Here is a 15,285-nt window from a genome sequence, read left to right on the forward strand (position 1 = left end):
CATTTTTGATAATATAAAAGGTCATTGGACTTTAACGTCAGACGACTTTTTGTAATCTTAAAAAAATATGTATAAAAAATTCAATACCAATGTTATTATTTTTGATTAAAAAAACAACAGAAAATTGTAAATTAAATTAAATTTCAATTTTATAAATTTTCTCATTGTTTACATTTAAAATGTATTTGAAATGCCACAAATGATGCATAAATTAGTCTAAAAAATCCAATTTAAATCGCCAAATTTTATTTATTAAAAACAAAAAACAGTAGAATTGCAAAATATGACGTATTTAAAATTTTTTAAAAAGATAGAAAAATTTTATTTTTATTTTATTAAAATCTATAAATATATATTTATGTAGTAAGTGATATGGCGCTCCTTAATTGAATTTTGTGTTTTTATGGATAAATGTGCGATCGATCTTCACTTCTAAAATTCACGAATTTTAAGTGGAGTTATGTGGAGAAGTAAGGCAACAGGTGTTTGATTTTTGAATACGTATTTATAAAGGTTAGAATCGAATAAAAACAAACATATAAATGTATTAAAATGTGTTTTTTTCCTCCATCTAGAAGATTTGATACACTGTACATCAATGAGGATGGAAAGTCTTTATTGATATTTTAATGAATTCTATATTATTTTTAATATACAGTCGATTAAGATGAGATTCAGTAAGATGTCTGTGATTATTGTGTAGTGAATAAGTTCAAAAGAATACTTTTGCTGGTTTGGAATTGTTTAATAGTTTGGTTTAATAGTAGTTTAATACTGGAATGGTTTAATAGTGAATATACTGGTTTATCTAGGGCAATTTGGGGAGAGTTTTCTCTTCCGAAGGTAGAAATTTTCCCCAAAGCAGAGAAAGCAAGCACTCATTAAATCTATGCTCATAAAATTAAATGAATTTTTGCTTACGAGTTCGGAAGGTCCTTTTATGGGCTTTGTGAAACGACATCTGAGCCATACCAAGGCTTCGGAAATTGTGTACCTATGGTATGATTGTTTTTGAGGAAAGTTTGTAAAACTAATAAAAGAACTGCTGTCTTTTGGTATTATGTACTTTAATCATTTCGTAAATGACAGCTAGGCGTGTACTTTTGACATTATATTAATGACGTCAGTTTAAACTAGACTTGCCTAACAATCCAGCAAAAATAAACATCCACAATCTAAACACAAACATTTTTAATTACATTGAGTATGTTAATAATAATAATAATGTCATCTTCGGGTGAAGAAGATGCTAATATATTTTTAAAAATTTATATCTATGTTTTCCAGATGAATAAACAGTTGCAGTCCTTGCATTGTATGAGGATGGACATTCCATAGGGGTGTAAAGTAATGATTGAGATCGGTGGTTCTCAATCTTTTTTTACCCATGGACCCCTTTTCCTCTTAATTTTTTTTGTGGACCCCAACAGACATTGCACAGGAAAAAAAACCTTATATTTTTCACTAATAAAAAAAGAAAGGAAAATGTTCAGAATGTCACTGCCAAGTGACATGACGCTGATGGCATAAGATTCTCTTAACAAACCCCGGCTTTATAATCTTTCTTTGACCTTTGTCAATGAGATATATATGTTGTATATGTATTCAATATTTTAAATAATTTATATTTTAACCCTTATGCAAGAAATGAGTAATAAAGAAATTGACAATATATGTACTGTAGAAATTTAATTCTCAGTAAAAGAATTGTTCTGAAGTGGAATTATTCTATAGACCACTAAAATATCACCATTAACCCCTAATTTGGTATTTTTTCTGTGGACCCCCCAGTAATGTTACATGGACCCCGGTTGAGAATCACTGTTCTATATAGTTCTGTGGAAATTTTGGTTTTACAAATGTCATCTTACTGTTTTAATATTTGGCTTTGTAATTTTCTACTTGGGGCCCTGATATATATCACTTTTTCATCATTGTTTTGGTGGTTGTAAGGGCATTATGTATATGTCTGATTTTCTAACTTAGATAATTTGTTCCTGTCATTACATAGAATTTTACATAAGGGTAGCTGTGGTTTTATTGGAATGTTAAATCCTGACTTTTGAAATCAGCTGGTAATGCATAAGGACACAGACTCAAGATATGTTGTTTGCCAGAAGATGACATTAATATAGTGTTGAAAATACTTGTCTAGTTGTTGTATGTGAAATTATTGAATTACATAATACTGAAAGATGGTGTTTCTTTTATTAGTTATATAATTTTTGATATCAAGGATGTATTTATCCTTTTTGAATTCTAAGGACAGTTTGGCTGCTAGTACTAACATGTATTATTATAGCAATAGCAGCTAACGTTTTCAACCCCGTTGGGGTTGGAAACATTGGAAACGAAGAAACCGAAGCTTCGGTTTCTTCGTTCCATTCACTGGCATTTGAAACTATTTTTGTGCTGTGCCTGAAGAAGACCCCAACGGGGTTGAAAACGTTAGCAGTTATATAAACACCTAATGCTGGATTGTGAAGGTTTTACGTGGAAGAAAGAATTATAATTCATCCAGTTTACAGTAAGAAGTATAGTTGTTATAGCAATAGCCACAAAAAAAATGAAATAGCATCTCAGCTATGATTATTGACATTAACTGGAAAAATTAGTCAAAATGTGGGGATCACATGTTTTAAAAATGAAACTAAAATATCTTTTACTTTGTTTCTAATCAAATCATTCACTTCTTACATCATTGCCTACTTAAACTGTTATCTGCTTGCAGTAAGGATAAGTTAGTCTCACTTATCAAATCACAGTTTCATTTCATGTGAAAAAAGATATCTAAATAGAGCTTCAGAAAAAACCAAAAAAAAAAAAAAAACAATCCATTTTTATTTCAAACCTTTTTGACACTACTTAAAATGGGTAAAATTTCTTGTCAGTTTGAATTAAAACAAAATATTCACTCTTTTACTACTTGGAAAATTGCAATTACCATAGCCAAACATTATGGTTTGGTTATGGTAATTGTGATTTGTTTGCTAAAGATAAATAAAATAGAATGCAAAACCTGGCCACAATATTTGCATTGGATCAGTCGAGTCCACATAAGTTGTCATAGGTGTAACTAGTCACTGTTAGTTAAATAGTTAGTTTTCTGTGGTCCCGGCCGACTTAAGTAGGCATTAATGTTAAAAACTCTGGTTTATTCAACACCGTTTAACTCATCACCACTGGATAAATTGACATACTTTTTCTGTCCCACACTTATTTAGATGTCTGATAAGTCGACTCGCCTTCCTGAAAAAACTTTGCAAGCCGAATTTGTAAAACAAGAAAACCTTCCAAGAACATTGGTGGAAATTCTGAAGAAAAAAGAGGAAATTAAGAAACTTTTTCTTGGATCTTTATTGTGGCTCTCTCAATAATGCCAGAGAAAGTCGTCATACAAAGTTGTGGAAGATGCTCTGGTATGTTGGCTAAAGCAAATTCATTCATCGAATCTTCCTGTTTCAGGACGATACTGAAACAAAAAGTGATGGAAATCGCTGGGATACTTGGAGTAGAAACCAACTGTAGTGCCAGTGATGGGTGGTCAGAGAATACTGTATAAAGCACTACTGTATTTTCTTAATTGTTGGTTTTTTTTCAACTTTATTTTAGTCATCATATTGGATAACTTGACACATTTCCATTTATGAGAACTTGGCTGTAATTTTTTATATTGCAAATTTCTCTGGGACTGCTTTAATTTCTCCCAAACCTTGTTTGCACAATTGGATATATTCTGCATTTCTGTGCTACTTTACTTTTCAGGAGTCAGGACCTTCCTGACAAGTAAAATAGTCCCTGACTGACTATATATACAGGAATTAGAGTTACCGATTTTCGGGGACGATTTCTCTGTCTCCCAAACATCTAAAGTAATTCCAAATAACTCATTTTAAAGAAAGTTGTTTTCTTAGGTAGTGTGCAAAATTTCAAGATTTTATTTAATGCAGTTGCCAAAATATAAGCAATTGGAAAGTGCAGAAATTGCCAAAAATGTTGTATTTTCTTCTCTTTTGTTTTCTTCATCTGGCACTGTAGACACTCATAGAGTAAAAACTACTGGGCCTAGAAAGCGCAAATTTTAAACTTAAACCTTGAGGTGAGGTGCTCATGAAACTTAGGGGTTGATAGGTCAAAGTTCACAGGGTTTCTCCATAGAGCTAATTCAGTTTTACAGCTTAATTTTATGCTTATAAAGATAAAATTGCATGAAAACAAATTTTATTCAAAATGTTACTCAGAAGTACAAAAGCTCAAATTTATGTGAATAAAAACTTTTTATAACAATTTTTCTAAACAGCATATCAAAAGCATTGGTCGGGAGTAGTGCGTTTAGTTGGCGGTGCATTGGTCATTGATGCATTCAGTCAGCGCCAACCAAAATGAATATTTAAAAGCATTCAGTTGGCAGCACATTTGGTCAGCGGCATGTTCGGTCACAAGCACCAACTGAATTGTACATCATTTTCTTATGTGTTGATGTAATAATACAATTATTAAACAAAATCAATTGATATCCAAACAAATAATCTGAGATGTAAAAAAATTTATGACAATTTAGATGATGGTCAAAATTTTTCTCAGCAGTTTTTCTTTGGTAAAGATAAGCTTGGCACTTGGAAGCAGTACCCACAAGATTTTCACCTGTATTGTTTTCTACATTTTGCCTCCAAGCACCAAGCCTATGTTTACCAAAGAAAAACTCCTAAGAAAAATTTTGACTGTCATGTGAATTCTCATAAACTTTTACTTGGTTTAATTTTTTTACATCTCAGATGTTTTTGTTTGGATCTTATTATTACTAGTCACAGTGCTCTATTAATGTTGTTTACTTTTTACAGAGAAAATGCAGCAGGCAAACAACAATGAATAAATTACTATTAATTATTTAATAAATTTTCAAGATACATGTTTTTTAATTGACCTTGTAATATTAATATTACAGTCAAAATTTCACAATTAAGAACTGGCGTTTATAACTAGCCCTTTCAAAACCTTTTTATTTCCAGTTAAATATAATAATATTTACTTGCATGAACGAACATTTTCGTATCTCTATCGAGATCTGCTTCAGGTTTGATAATATATGTTTCAGTAAAAACCCGTTTTTAGTTAAAACATGTTTTAACTAGAAACTAGTTTTTACTGGATGTCATTGTTATAACTAGAATTTACTGCTAATCAAAAATGAATGAGTTAAAACTAGTTTTAACTAGACAAAACGTGTTTTAACAAAATGGCTTAGTAAAAACTGTTTCGACCGAGGTCATTCAGCTAACACGTTCCTATAGTGTATGATGAATTTCGTATCGCTTTAACTCTTTTCCCCCGACATCTTGTTTACGTTTATTTTGCAATTCCTCCTAAGGCAATATAGGTCAGTCGGGTGATATTATTTTAAAAGTTCACCAAAAATCAAATTATCATTATATCTATATGAAAAAATCACTTACATTTATTAATATCTTTAGTTTTAAATGCAATATTTTTCGATACATTTTATTAGAAAAATTTATAAGAAAAATAGTAATATATATCAGAACTGACACATAAACTTGATAATTTGTAACATTTTGTGAAAATTAACATTGTCTAGTTACATAGTTGTTTGCTGGCACTGAGCCAGAAAGACATTGTTTTGTACAATTCGATATAACACTTATGCATGTATGTTTGTTTGTTGTGAAATTATCGCACATTATTGTTCCTAAGTACAGGTTGCTACTTAGGAAAGTGATTGAGGACACTTAATTAATGGAGATTATTGTGCAGATAAAAATAAATAAATAAATGGACAACTAATTACTGTTCAATTTAAATTTTTATGTTTAATTGTCAGAACGAAGTGACGACTAATACTTGACTTCATGCATTCCTTGTCTACATTATAACTCTACAATGAGTTGTCTGATCTTGATGAAATTTTCTAGGACAACTCATCATTACTCAAGGTTGAACTGATTAAAATTTCAACTCTCAAAAATGATCCATTTTTGTAGAACTGGAGATAAGGGTCAAAACGAAGATCATGTCTTTCTTCAGTATGGATCATTTTTGAGAGTTGAAATTTTAATCATTTCATCCTTGAGTGTGATGAGTCATCCTAGAAAATTTCATCAAGATTGGACAACTCATTCTAGAGTTATAATGTTGACAAGGAATGCATGAAGTCAAGAGTTAGTCACTTCCTGCACGCGCGTATAGAAGCGTCATCTAGTGGCCGGAAAATATGACAAGCATTAACACGGTAATTTTGAAAGGTAAATGTTATCGCTAACTAGATACACAACAACAAATATAAAGAATCTTTATAGAATAATAAGTTTTAAAAAGTTTTCTTTTTAAAATGTGGAGCAGCAGCGATCAATATTGATGGCTTTAGGATCCATTCTCTCCTTCGTCTTCCTATCGTTAGTACAAAATTTCGATCTCTAAATGGAGAAGCTGCACAGAGATTCCAGATTGAGATGAAGTCACTTAAATTCATCATCATCGATGAAATGTCAATGATTGGTGCAAAAATGCTTTACATGGCCGAGAGAAGATTGAGGGAGATAAACCCTGAGAAAGATGAGCCATTTAGTGGATTCTTTATCTATTTGTTTGGTGATTTTCGTCAGCTTCCTCCTGTTAAAGATACTCTTCTCTCCTCGAGTGTTTTTTACAATGTAATGTCCAAACAAGGTAGGGACCTTGTTGGCACATTACATTATATTCACATTTGATTCTTTTGAGAAGTTCATTGAACTTAGTAATTCTCATAGACAAAATAGCACAGATAGTTCCTTCACAGATGTCTTACAACATCTAGCTTCAGGTGATTTCTCTGATACAGATCTGAACATTCTGACAACAAGAAATGGAGCCTATTTATCCAGAAATGAACTTGATCAGTTCCAAACGGCAGTAGAGTTATATCCAACAAATGAGCAAGTTAAACAAAATAACGAAGACTACTTGCAGTCAACTGGGTACCCTGTTGCTTATATAGCACCTGAAAACACTCCAGATATTGTCCTGCCTTTGTCCAAAGATGATTCAGCTCTTGGTCTCTCCAAGTATTCAGTTAATGTCAGAATCATGCTGAGAGTCAACTTATTGGTGCAAGGAGGTCTCGTCAATGGTTCACTATGAACTATACGCTACATTATATATGCTCCTAATGCTCGCCCTCCAGCTCTTCCTCTGTTTATTTTAGTGGAATTCGATAGCTATCAGGAACCTTTCATCTATGATAATCTGTTTCCAATAATCTCCATAACACGCTGTTTGAACAATGGCAATATATTGCGATCTCGTAGACAGTTTCTCCTTACCTTAGCATACTCGATGACTATACATAAATCACAGGGATTAACTGTTCCAAAAATCAAAATAGATATAGGGAAAAAAGAGACAGCTATCGGTCTTACCTATGTTACATTGAGTCAAGTGAAAAAAATAACTGACTCAGTATTTTTAAAGAGTTACAATAAAGATCACTACGAGTCAATCTGTAAGTCCAAGGACCATAGTGATAGACAGAATTTCACGAGATGTTGGCATAGCAATTAATTAATGGCTTATTCTGACCTTATATATGTACAGTATAGTACCTTTAAATGATCCTATAGAAATCAAATACATTGTTGAGAATGAATGATTTTTTGTTTCTTTTTTCCCTCAATCTAGAACAATCATTCTTGACGGGGGCCACGGCTCTCTGGGGGTCCATAACAAGTTTGCCGGGGGCCACCAAATTATGCAAAATTTCTTTCAGAATATAAGAAAATTGATGTATAACTGAATATCATATTAAAAAGTGAAATAAGAAAGATAAAGTTTTCCTATTTAGTTTTTTTTATTTATTTCTTATTTCTTCCTACATACAACTTTGTTAGTACAGAAGAAATAAATGCAAATATGCTACTTACACTGCAGTATTTACTTCTTTTATTCCAAAGTAATTCTAAGAAACTATTAATGCTTGGAATTTTAAAAATAATTAGGAAAAATAGTAGGCTTAGTAGTTGGCTTTGAAAATTTAAATATTTTTGCAAAAGATATGCAAAATCTTTACCACAAGTTGTGGGTATTTTAGTTTAGTTTTAGCATCGACTTTGGATCAATTTATCAACATGTTTTTTATTTTTTGATAAAAATTAATGCGTTTTCGTGTTTAATTGTGAAGTTTGAATGCTATTTAAATAGATCATGAAATAATAAAGTTATGATTTACATTTATTGGTTTATATAAAAAAATAAAGTAATAATAAAAAAAACAATTTATTATAGATAATTTAACAAATATAAATTATTATTAAAAAAATGGGGGTCACAAAAAAATTATGAAATATTTGGTGGGCCACGAGTATAAGAAGGTTAAGAACCGCTTATCTAGAAAATAAAGGTGTGAGCAGCTTCGTTCCAACTACACGCTGATACAGTGTTACTTAACTAGTTTAAAACAGTGAAAGTTTACTATTACTGGGCTGCAATTTGAAAAAAAATTGAAACTATAAATTTCCACTCTCATCTGTCTGTTCATTTGTCTTTCTTTAATCTTGAGAATGGAGTTGGATAGATGAAAATTGAGACTAGATTCACTATATGTGAACTTCTGAATTGGACTGGAAGTCACATGATTTCATTTCAAAATTTTTTCCTTACTATATGGAGTGAATTTGGTATAGAATTAATTCTTATGATAAACTAATATTTATTTGGTAAATTAATTAATGACTTGAAACCGTGTTGCGCTTAATTCTTGTTAATTATGAAACACAATATAGTGCTTTGACGATAGGGATTGCAATCCAGCAGTGTTTTGAATCCAGCTGGATTTTTGCTGGATTGAAATCATTCCAGCTGGATCCAGCGCGGATCCAGCGTGGATGTATTTTTGGTGCAATAAAGTGTTATCTGTCTATCTATCTATCCTGCAATTTATGTTTTTTTTTAATGAAATAAAACATTTTTTAAAAATACTTAAAAAGCTTTTATTATTTAGACTGGTCACTATAAATCAGTAAAACTTTTTACACATTTAGGTAGTAAACTTAACTTTGGTTCGGTTTAACATTCGAGATAGAGATAATTAACTTTAAATGTTTAGTTAGATTATAATTATAATGTAATCTTTAAGTTAAATGATAGCAAAGGTAATTCTACTGATTAATTTATATTACCGTATTTTACGGACTATAAGACGCTACGGATTATAAGACGCACCTGAATTTTGGAGGCAATTTTTCGAAGAAAAAAAATGCGTCTTATAGTCCGTAAAATACGGTAATATATTATAATAATGTAAAGACGGATAATCAGTGGCTAAGTGGCTATCAGTCTTACCAGTTTTCATATATAGGCTCTACATATTAGTCTGTAGTTATTTATAAGTATATAAAACTATGTACTGGAAGTAGAATAAGTTAAATAAACTACACCTTTATCAATCCAGCAAAATTTAATAAAATAATAACGTTTTCAATCGTTTTTAACGATCTTCCTTGGTTACAAAAAAAATAGAACATTAAATATAGAACATAAAATGTGTTCGGAATAAATATGAAAATTAACGGAAAACGCCCAAATGGACAAAATATAGATAAATAAACAAAATAAATAGCGGAAAAAATATACACAGGGTGTTTTTTTAAACTGACGGTACTCAGAAACATCTGTAGAGCAATCTAGCAGCCAGACTGTCGCCAAATTTGGGAGAGTGACCAAGGACGACATGGAAAAGAGATTTTGTGAAGAAAAAAAGTAGTACCTAAATTCGCCGGTAGAGGAGGATTTGGCGCTGTTGTAGCGAAAAAGCTACCAGCACTTCACTGAAGAAAGGTCCCGGATCTAACCCCATGTTACTTCTTCCTGTGGGGGTTACTTAACGTCCAAGCTCTATCTTGGTAGTGTCCCAAACTTGATGACTTTGAAGGACAACATTTCTCGAACTGTGATGAACATTCCTGCGGAGCCATGTTACGTTCGGCCATAGAGAACACGGTGTTCAGGATGCAATGAGTTGTCCAGCAGGACAGTGATCACATTGAAGAAGGGAGAAGGTTATTTGCTGATTAATTAAACTTTCGTTATTACACTGAAACCTCTGTCTAATTATTCATTCGTGTGTTTGTTAATTGCAGCTGGATTTTATGCAGATTCTTAGCTGTTTTGCTACAACAGTGCCAAATCCACCCCTACCGGAAAATTTGGGTACTACTTTTTTCTTCGCGGAATCTCTTTCCCATGTCGTCCTTAGTCACTCTCCCAAATTTGGCGACAGTCCGGCTGTTAGATTGCTCTACAGATGTCTCTGAGTACCGTCAGTTTAAAAAAACACCCTGTATATAAGATCCAACGAAACCAGCATTGTCCGTTAATAACATTAATTAATGTAAAAGGATCTCCACATGGTAGACAATGAGTCCGCATCTCTATGGTTTATACGACCAGTTGTCATGTGTGCCTTGCAGATTTCCAATCTCTCAAGATGTTTGACCGTTTGCCTATTCGTCATCGTTTTTATAATTGCCGCTTGATCCCATTGGACGTTAACATCCTTCTGTCTTGCGTATGGTGCCAGCGCAGTGTTGTCAAGGTTCTTACTGATTGTATATTTGTGCTCTTGAGCCTTTGTTTTAAACTGCGCATCGTTGCACCCACATAAACAAGCTTGGAATTGAAACGTTGGTTGTGTAAAGGCACCGAATATATACTCGTTGTTGAATTCCGATCCTCTTTCTTTTTATCGTTTCTTAAAAGTTTGAAAATAGTGGGACTACGTCGGTATACAATACGAAAATTATTAGACCTGGCAGTACATCTATGTATCTTGTTTAAAAATGGAATGTAATTAAGCACTATTCTTTTTACATTTATTCCAAACACATTTTATGTTTTATAGTTAATGTTGTATTTTTTTGTAACTGAGGAAGATCGTTAAAGCGATTGAATACATTATTATTTTATTAAATTTTGTTGGATTGATTAAGGTATAGTTTATTTATAAGTAATTTAATTATTAGTGTTAGTAAAGTAGTGAGTAAGTAATTAGTAGCAGTCTAGTAGTTAGCAAAGCGGCAACGTGACAATGTAGACTTTTGCACAATTATTTAGAAAGTTAATTGAGTATTTGTGGATCCGCAGCGCTGGGTCCAGCACGAAGTGCTGGATCCAGCAGGCCGAAGAATGCGCTGGATCCATCTGGATTGCTGGATGAGGGATCCAGCAATTGCAATCCCTATTTGACGATCACTTGGCTTTCTTTTCCCTTTTATTTAGTGACTAGTCAACTAAATAAAAGGGAAAAGAAAGCCAAGTGATCATCAAAGCACTATATTGTGTTTCGTAATTAACATTTATTTGGTAGTTAAACATTTGCCGTTTACCCACCTAAGAGGATATTTCTTGCATTAAAATGAAACATTTCATCTTAATTCATTAATGCCACTGCTAATCAGCTTTACACCTTTACTCTGCTTGTCAAATAGTCCATGTATTGCTTTTTTATGAAAAAATAGAAGTATTGAATATAGAGAAATATCCTCTTAGGTGGGAAACAGCATGTGTTTAAATACCAAATAAATGTTAGTACAAAGTATTACATGATTTGCATGTAGCAATGTTCTCCTTGTAAGATCAGTAATATATCAATTGACTCTCTAAGATGTACTGTACAGTACAGTAATACCTCGACTTACGCTACCCCAACTTACACGAACCCAGAATTACGCAATTTTCAAATCTCGATGATTTGTCTTTTGTTTGAGTGCCACGCAACTCTCGATTACTCACTCCCCCACACTATTGTTCAGCTTACATGTTTGGATGTGTTGCGCGGAATTGACGCATAGCTACAATTTATTTTGTGTTATTCATTTCTGTGTTTGTTATATCTATGGAGACTTGAGAGACTCTACTATGTCATCCAAATGAAGTAGAACTGATTCTTTTGCATCAAACAAGAAAAGAAAAACTTTATCTTTGGAATGTAAAGTTAACATTATTAAAGGCTTCGATACAAAAATGAAAATTTGTGATTTGGCAAAGAAGTTTGATCTACCTGAATTGACGGTCAGAATAATTATAAAAGGTAAAGAAAAAATTCTCGATGCTGTGAAAAATGCTCAATCTTTAAATTCAAGCGTTATTCGTAAACGTCACGGTATTATCGCTGAGATGGAAACAATGTTATCTAAGATTTTATTAAACATTTTTTTTCTAAATTTGTTTTCTTTAGTCTCTGGCCCAAATTAAAAATAATTTGTATGTATTTATATACGAAGTTATACCCTGACTTATGCGAATTCGACTTACGCGGTTATCGCTCGGCCCCACCTATCGCGTAAGTTCAGGGTATTACTGTACAATATTCACATGATCTTACTTTTTCTGTGATAAAAGTCATGTGAAAAATAACATCATCATAGAAAAACTAATCAGTTTCAGATTCAGCATCAAAAGTTATATTTATTTAAATTAAAATATGATTAAAAATTGCAGCCTGGCATTGTGATGATGTCACAATAAGTATTTTTATTTTTTTATGATAATTTTTCTGTGATGTAAAAAGAACTTTTCCATCATGCTGCATTGCTCATGAAATAAATAGCACTGAGGACACTATTTTTCAGCATTATCCATGTCTAATAACAAAAAGAAATATTCACACAAGCACTTTCAGCATTTTCAAAAACATCTTCACCAAGCGAAAAGCAAAAGAACATATGCTTGAATGCTAGTATAAAATTTTTAAATTTTAATGTTAAACCATTCTAGATGGAACACAATTATGAAATTTGAATTTGAAAATAAGGATGAATTGATTCCTGCATAGAGAGTCAACTACATAGAATGTAGATTAGTACTGCTTTACCATACTGAAAAAGATTATATTGAAGTAGTAGTTTTCCTTATACAGTGGAACCTTGGTATACGACCTTAATCCGTTCCTGATGTTTGGACTTGTACCGAATAGGACATATACCAAACCAACCTTTCCCATAAGATGTAATGTAAAAATGATTAATCCATTCTCATGTAAAAAAAAACCCTCTTGATATGATATATTAATGGGGTTGTAAAATAATTTAAACACTGTTTGAGCACATTAATAAAAAAATAAATTTTATTATAGATTTTTAAAGTTATTATTGTATATTGTTTTGTATTATTTAAATCATTAAATCAAAATCAAATCAAATAAAACTTTCCTTAATACTAATAATCTGTTTAGAAATTGATTAAACCCCTTTTGCAACGTTAGCAGATTTAATAATGTCTTTATTTTTCACGGTTGTCGATATCGTTGTTGTCGGAATACAGTATGCAACGGTTAAATCTCGAACACCCATGCCACCTTCATATTTCTCAACAATCTCTTTTTTTCAGTTCCATTGTGATTCTAGTCATTTTTTTAGTTTTCTGTTGCTTTTCATTTGCCTTTTTGCAATTCATGATTAATAAAAATAATAAAATTTTACTTACAAATTAAAATCAGAAGCAATTTAACAAAGTTATAAATGATGGGACTGCGAACGTCTAGTCTGGTCTAGTACACCGATAGTGCTACTTGTTCACAGATGGCACGTATAATTGAATTAAGTCGTATAATGAACAAAAGTTGTATACCGAGCAAAATTTGTTTTGTCCAAACAGGACGTATTCTGAATTGGACATATTCTAAAGCAGACATATACCAAGGTTCCACTGTATGTTACTTTGTTAAGGATTTATACAGTGTGGCCTAGAGTTTCTCCAATGGGATCCCGGGATTCCAGCTGTTTTTTTAACCCGAGAAATATCTCAGAAAGTTCTTCTCATCCCAGGAAATCCTGCAAATTTCATAAAAATTCACTTTTTTCTTATTTTGTGTTAAAGTTGAAAAAATTTTGCAAATAGAAAGTATAATTAATCCATAAACTATAAGAATACATTTGTATTTATTAATTTTAAGCCTGCTTATTAGTTTTTTAAATTTTTGCTTATTATGGCATGTCACAAATGGTCAATAATCAATATGTAGCTTATTTGTGACAGGACTCTGAAAATGCTTTACTTGTCAGAACCTGTAGTATCTGGAATAATTGTGCTTATGCTGTCTTAATTTTTAACCACACACCAGTAGCTTTAATAACTGCATTATGCCAGGTTGTGCCTATTTGCACAACCTGGCATAATGCAGGCAAGGATACAAATGAGCACGATGTATTCAAGTATGAAGGTTTTCTTCATAAACCTGATTATTAAAGCCAAATGAACTGCTGAATTATCGGGCGATAAGCTTGAAGCCACTATTAAAGCAGTGAGGAACACAAATCAAGAGTATTAGACAGCAAAAGAACTACTGTAACACATCTCGAAAACCAATTAGAAATCTTCCAGGCTACAGATGAAAAAACACATAACATCCATCTTCTCTTAAATGCATTAAAGACAATTCCATCCACATCAATTGAATTGAAAAGGGCATTCTTGGTAGCAGGACTTTTCTTTAGTAAAATAAGAATCAAATTGAGTGATGGGAGTATTGACCATCTTTGCTTTTTAAAATCTTATTATAAAAATTTACAATAATATTTTGTATTGTTTTATTTAAATAACAAAAATTACCTTCTAACTTAGAAGTTTGATTTAAGTTCATTTTTTTCTTTAAATTTTCAACTCAATTCAAAGGCATTTTTGTTGTAAGCAGTTTCCAACAACCTTTAATAAATTTTTTCTATTTGTGAAAATTTATATGTAATTCAAAAGTAATTTTTTATATATATTTTACACAGCATTATTAATATTATTATTTTCGAGATTGCAGGACATATTAAGTTACTTAAAAATTAAAAATAATTATATCATTCGATTTTAAGATTTATTTTATATTTGAAAAATAATTAATTATATCCTGGGATCCTGGGAAACGGTTCACTTTTTCCCAGAACCCCGAAACAAGCAAAAGACTGGGAAATGAAAAACCCTAGTGTGACCCATAGTCTTGAGAGCTTCAATGTGGGTTTGTTGCATGGCTCTAGTTCAGCAGTTCCCAACCTTTTTTGGACCAGGGACCACTTTGATTTCATTGTTGCTAGCAGGGACCACAAGGTTTAAGAAAAATAAACTGTCAATCTAAAAATAAACTTTAATCAAAACTTAACATAAGTAATCGTTAAACTCAAGAGTAACATGCTTTAACAGTACTATTATAATAGAAAACATATCATTTTTAGTAAAAATTAAATTCAATTTGTATCAATGTGGGAATAATAACTCAAAATTAATAAAAGTTTTAAATCTTTCGCGGACCATATT

The 15,285-nt window shown here is 31.7% G+C and overlaps 1 protein-coding gene across 3 annotated transcripts in view; it reads left to right on the forward strand.

Annotated features, from left to right (window-relative positions):
• LOC136989782 (dystrobrevin beta-like) overlaps nucleotides 1-15,285 on the forward strand; it is a 60,170-nt gene that overhangs the window by 187 nt on the left and 44,698 nt on the right. Inside the window, exon 1 of one of the 3 annotated variants that reach the window (XM_067288053.1) lies at nucleotides 364-513. The exons of the other annotated variants lie outside the window; for them this stretch is intronic. The gene's annotated coding sequence lies outside the window, so the exon portion shown is untranslated. Of the gene's footprint in view, nucleotides 1-363; nucleotides 514-15,285 lie in introns of those variants that run through there. 3 annotated transcript variants of the gene reach the window in all.

The sequence above is a fragment of the Centruroides vittatus genome, unplaced genomic scaffold (assembly GCF_030686945.1).
Source record: "Centruroides vittatus isolate TY-2023 unplaced genomic scaffold, ASM3068694v2 scaffold_769, whole genome shotgun sequence".
In the NCBI taxonomy this organism is placed as follows: domain Eukaryota; kingdom Metazoa; phylum Arthropoda; class Arachnida; order Scorpiones; family Buthidae; genus Centruroides; species Centruroides vittatus.